Source organism: Marmota monax, unplaced genomic scaffold, assembly GCF_021218885.2.
Source record: "Marmota monax isolate L192 unplaced genomic scaffold, Marmota_monax_Labrador192_F-V1.1 WCK01_AAM20220418_F8-fsc00062, whole genome shotgun sequence".
In the NCBI taxonomy this organism is placed as follows: Eukaryota; Metazoa; Chordata; class Mammalia; order Rodentia; family Sciuridae; genus Marmota; species Marmota monax.
The window spans coordinates 9542576-9548220 of record NW_026695221.1 but is presented as its reverse complement, the minus strand read 5'-3'; the positions used below and the strand labels follow the sequence as shown (position 1 = coordinate 9548220).

The 5645-nt window shown below is 44.9% G+C and overlaps 1 non-coding gene across 1 annotated transcript; it reads left to right on the top strand.

Moving 5' to 3' along the window:
* The first annotated feature begins 5241 nt into the window (after positions 1 to 5241).
* Positions 5242 to 5367, top strand: LOC124085263 (U6atac minor spliceosomal RNA). The gene has a single exon (XR_006849386.1). It is a non-coding gene; the product is annotated as a U6atac minor spliceosomal RNA (small nuclear RNA).
* Positions 5368 to 5645: the final 278 nt, after the last annotated feature.

Here is a 5645-nt window from a genome sequence, read left to right as displayed (position 1 = left end):
TTCCTCCATCAAAAATTTCTCTTACAAATCCTTAGATACTTAGAGACCCAAGACACCAGGATCCAAGTAGCGGATCCTGGTGGCACAGAGCAATTTTTAAAATAAAGAAGTCGAGTCATAAGCAGTTAGAAGCCAGGATGGGGGTGGGGACTAAAGAAGAAGGCCAGCTGGCCCTTCTAATTACAAACCCTAAAGCTCTCTTGACAGATCTGCCAGTGTGGGATTGACTCCTTTAGCCCATGTAGACTGCACCTGGAGGTCTCTGCTCATGACCTCTAGACAAAGGACAAGTTTGATTAGGAAAGGAAGACATGAGAGGAAAGGCTAGGAGTGGTCTTGTCAGAGCAGGAGGGAGACAGACTCCTAGACAGCTGGCCGGGGTTGGTGGGGGATCTGCACCCCAGGATTGAGCACCAGAAGGAACAGAGGGAACCTCAATGTTGTGGCCTCCCTATAAGGAAAGATAACTGTAGGGAGATTTCAACTGAACATTTCCTGGTTTTCCTCCTCTGCTAACCCCTGTGAGTTCCACTGGTGATTGTCTGGGATCTCTCCAGAACCTAGTCTATCACACTTTCCCCAAATGCTGGGTCAGCTGCCTCAAGTTTAAGAAGGACTGAGGGCAACATTTTAGCCCAAAGATGCTCATCCTAGTGACCAGAGCAGGCAGGAGGCTCAGGCCAGGTGGGGCATAGTCTGCCCCAGCAGAGCCAGAAGGCAGTGTGTGAAGCCTGCAGGGAGAGCAGTTTGGGAGACACTTCTCATGGCATGGAGCCCAGGAGGCAAAGGCTGAGCCAGGAGCTTCCAAGGGAGTCTGGCTATGGGATTTACGAGTCTCTTGTTCCCATTAAAAAAAAAAGGCTCTAAGGCCTCAAGTGCTCTGGAGAGGCTCGCTCTGTGGAGCCAAGACACCAGGCGGGAGGGAAGCTGGCTCCCCTGAGAGGCACTGTCCTTTCTCCTCTGTGGCAAGAGTCAGAGCTCCCCCGACACCTTGTGGCAATCCAGGGCTTAGAACATCTCTTAATTTAGGACAAAGGGCAAGCAGAAGAGAGAAAGAGAATCATGTTTTCTTGGCCCTGAGCCCTGGATGGAGCCTCAAGTCATAGAAAAGTGGCAGTGAAGGTCACAAGTGCCATGGTTCTCGTGCTACGAACTGGGGGCTGGAAAACTAACTGGTCACTAGATGGCGTCTTAATTTCTTCCCAGGATCCCTTCTCACCATTATTCTAGAAGTTTCTCCAAGTTTGCTAGCAATTTCTCTTCTTCTGCTAGTTCTCTTATTCTGCTAGGTTTGGGGCAATATGTAAACCTTTGGGTTAGATCCCACATAAATCCAGATTTTAGATGTCAGACAGAGGGGTCACTGAACTCTGTGGCATCCAGCCATGTGCAGATAGACACTGTTTGCTGCTGTTGCTGATGTATTTATCTGGCATTTGTTGGAGAAGTCTTTGGCTATGGATTCTACTTAGGGACAGTCCCAGGATGACTGGAACCATAAGAGGAGAGATGAAAGAAACTCTAATGATCTATTCCATTTGGAACAAGCTACGTTAGTGGAGAATAAAGTGATGCTTTGAGGCTCTAGACTAAAAGTGAGACAAAGATACCGGAATCCACTACTGGGAGCAGGAAGAGAAGCAAGAAAGAGAGAAATAGTGACATTGAGGGTGGGGGCTTAATAATTTCCCAGCCATGGTCTTACTGGATAAGATACAAATCTACCAAAAGGAGCTATTGCTGGAGATTGTTTTCAGTGGAATACAAATGCCCTGGACAGGTTTGATATCCATCTTCTCATCAATAGGCATGACCAACTGCAAGACATTCACAGGAGCCTTTTCCTCTGTGGCAGAGGAAAAATTTGCAAGAAGAGATATATAGACCCAAACTCCATTGGGAATGGAGGGACACCTCCCCACGTTTGCATGTGTCATTCCATCCACCTGAAATGCCCTCCCATCCTGATACACATGCTCTTTCCCTCCTACTCCCCATTGAATCAGGTGGTTCTTCTCTATGTTCACAGGGTCCTTGTGACAATTGAGTTCACTCATGCAAAATCCTTAGATTCTTGGACACAGAACTCAGTGAGGCTTTGTTGTTTTATTCTACCATGGCACACTTCCACTAGACCATATGTGTTGGTGGCCGTGTGTTTGCCCATCACATCCACCTGACTGAGTTCTTGACTAGCAAGAACCATTCATGGAATGCTTTTGTATCCTTATAATCTGAAATATGGTTAGTGGAACATGAGATAGTTCAGAACCTGGTACATAACTGATGGCTAAATGTTGAATAAACAAGAAACGAATGCCTATGCACTTTTGAGATGTGTTATGAGCAAAACATGTGCCCGCCACCAGTGGTGGTCATGTTCCCTTGGACATGTGTTTCTTCACCCCTCACCACTAGTCCAGGTCTCGGCCAGCAGCCTGTGGTCCAGTCTCTTTGGAGGGAGTTCATTGTGCTCTGCTCTGACACAGCCAATATCAACAGCGATGTGGAGATGGAAAACAGACCAGAACCAACGAAAGTTGTTCCTTCTCCAGCTGAGACGCCAACCGTTTTCAATCTGCTAATGAGACCCAGCTAGGAGTAATCAGGAAGTGTCTAAAATTAGCTATTTTAATTTAAGTAAAAGAGAAAGGGGCTGACTCAGAAGGGGACACAGACTCCAGTGGAGCAAGTAGGGTCCTGGATGCCTCCAGAAAACCCAGAGAATCATCTGGTTGCCCAACACCCAAGAGAACACCCAGGGTGGATCCAGGGTCCCTGTGATCAAACACCTGGTCACAAATTAAAACAATCATTGGCCATTTGTCCCAGAACCCATTGTGTTTCAAATTAGAGAGCAGAGGCCATGGGCTGCCACCTGGAAAACATTAGCTGGAGTTTGATTATGAGAGTCCTTTCTCCTACCCAATTTACTACTTTCTAACTTCATTCCCCACCCCAGAAAAGTTAGGCCTGTACTAGGTGCTTTGCTGCTACTGACAAAGGTTTTCTGACCATCCCACAGGGATCCCTATATCCTTTGAATCTCTAAAAGAAATTGATTGTCTTTGCCATTCATGTATTACTCATGTATTAATTCATATGTTTATTGAGCACCTGTTATAAGATATATACTAAGATAGGGATCAGGGATTCACACAAAGAGGGAAGAGATACAGTGCTGCTTTATGAAGCTCAGTCTGTTGCTGAGACAGAGAAATCAACAAATGCAAGATCATGAAAACCAACAACTGAAAGACCATGTGAAAATTGCTCTCTGGGAGGCAATATATATATCAGGAACAAAGGAATCACAGGCAGAGAAAAATAAAAAATGATTTTATTTGACACTTAGTATATATGGCCTTGTGTTACTAGTTTTCTTTTTTATTTCCTTTCTCCCATATGTGAACAACTCGTGACCAAAGACTGTGTCTTCTAATTCTTTATGTTCAAACCTGCTAAGATACTTTCACATACTAGGAGTCCAATAAATGATTTTCATTGGCTATTCCCTAAGAATGTGGGGATCATTGATTACAGCAAATGGTGACTTTTCCTTTCCTTTGAGACTACAAAAATAAGCAGAAACTGGAGAAGAAAAGAATTGAACCAACCAGGGTGACTTGGTGAGGTTGTAGGGTATGCTTTAAAATATGTCAAATACAGGAAAGTCTCTTCTGTGTCTAAGATGGTTTAGACCTGGTGTTTCCTAAGAATAAGAGAATGTAGTCAATGAACTTCCAAGGTACCAAAGGTTCTCCTGTGTTCCTTCCCAGCAGAAGGCAAAAGACCAAGTGCTACGAGGAGGGGAATTTGTGATTGAAGAAGAACGATACCAAGGATAAGATTCAAGTCCTTCACTTGGCTTCAGAAGCTCTTCTCAGCTGATCCCAGCCCCTCTTTCCCAACCACCTTCCTGGGCATGTCTCTCTTACTACCATCCTGAACTTCCTACCATTCATATTCAGCAGGTCCGTCACACATTCTTAGGACATCCTCCTCCATCATCTGAAAACTTCTGCTTATCCCCTAAGATTCAACTCACATGCCACCTCCTCAAAGAAGCATTTCTTGCGTTCCCTAGCTGAATCCATCCATTTTCTCAGCAACTCTACCATTTCATTTGCATTCATCTTATGACACTTACCAAGTTGTGTTGCAAACATATGTGTTGCACTGTTTGGGTTACAAGGACAGAAGTGATTAGGACTTCAAAGCCTGGAAAATCTTCAGGGCCCTGCTGAGCTCACCTATTCAGTATAGCAGTCACTTCCTAATGACCAGAGGTCACTGGATGCCTCCTCTGGGATTCTCCATTAACACCACTCACGATTCCCTCCTGCACCCTCAGTACCTCCCTTTCTCTCCCCACCATGTAATCAATCACACCAAATTCTATAAATTGAAATCTCTAAAACTTTTCCCAGCTCTGACTGCCACCACTCTAGTTTCCTTGGCTCTTAATTCCATGATCATATTAGAGTCACATGGAAAACTTTTTTTTTAATATTTATTTTTTAGTTTTAGGTGGACACACAATATCTTTATTTCATTTTTATGTGGTGCTGAGGATTGAATCCAGTGCCTCACATGTACTAGGCAAGCACTCTACCGCTGAGCCACAACCCCAGCCCTCATGTGGAGAACTTTTAAAACCATCCAATGGTTTCCTTCTGGTCTCAGGATAGGACCATCTCCTTACCCTGGTGCCCAGACCCTGGCAGTCTGGTCCTCACCCCTCTCCGGCCTCACCCTGGGCCCCTTTCCTGTTCTCCACCACACTTACCCTGTGCCCTATGCTATGGTTTGGATATGGTTTGAGTTTGTCCCTAAAGGTTCATAGAAGTTTGGTTCCCAATGTGGTGATGAGAGGTGGTAGAACTTAAAGTTTGGGGCCCAGCTGGGCACGGTGCATGCCTCCAATCCTAGCGACTCGGAAGGCTGAGGAAGGAGGATTACAAGTTCAAAGCCATCCTCAGCAACTTATTGAGGCCCTAAGCAACTTAGTGATATTTTACTCAAAATTAAAGATCAGATGGGCTGGAGATGTAGCTCAGTGGTGAATCACCTCTGGGTTCAATCCTAGTACAAAAAAAAAAACGTATGTGTTGCACTGTTTGGGGCCCAGTTGAAGTTGATCAGGTCACTGGGGGTGCCATCTTCAGAAAAGAATGACTCTAACTAGTCTCATGGAATAAGTTGTTTATCACAAGAGATGCTATACAAGAACAATCCCGAGTGTTTTATGAAAGGAGAGAAGGTTGGCTCTCTCCTTGACAAGGATGGAAGAGGCCCTAGGGCCTGACAAAACACATATGGTTAAGGCATTGCCACCTACTTCGTGGCATCTAACCATCATTTTTACAATTAGAGAAATGCAAATCAAAACCACTCTAAGATTTCATCTTACTCCAGTCAGATGGCAGCTATTATGAAGACAAACAAGAAGTGTTGGCAAGGATGCGGGGGAAAAGGTACACTCATACACTGCTGGTGGGACTGCAAATTGGTGCAGCCATTATGGAAAGCAGTATGGAGATTCCTTGGAAAATTGGGAATGGAACCACCATTTGACCCAGCTATCCCACTCCTCAGTTTATACCCAAAGGACTTAGAAACAGCATACTACAGGGACACAGCCA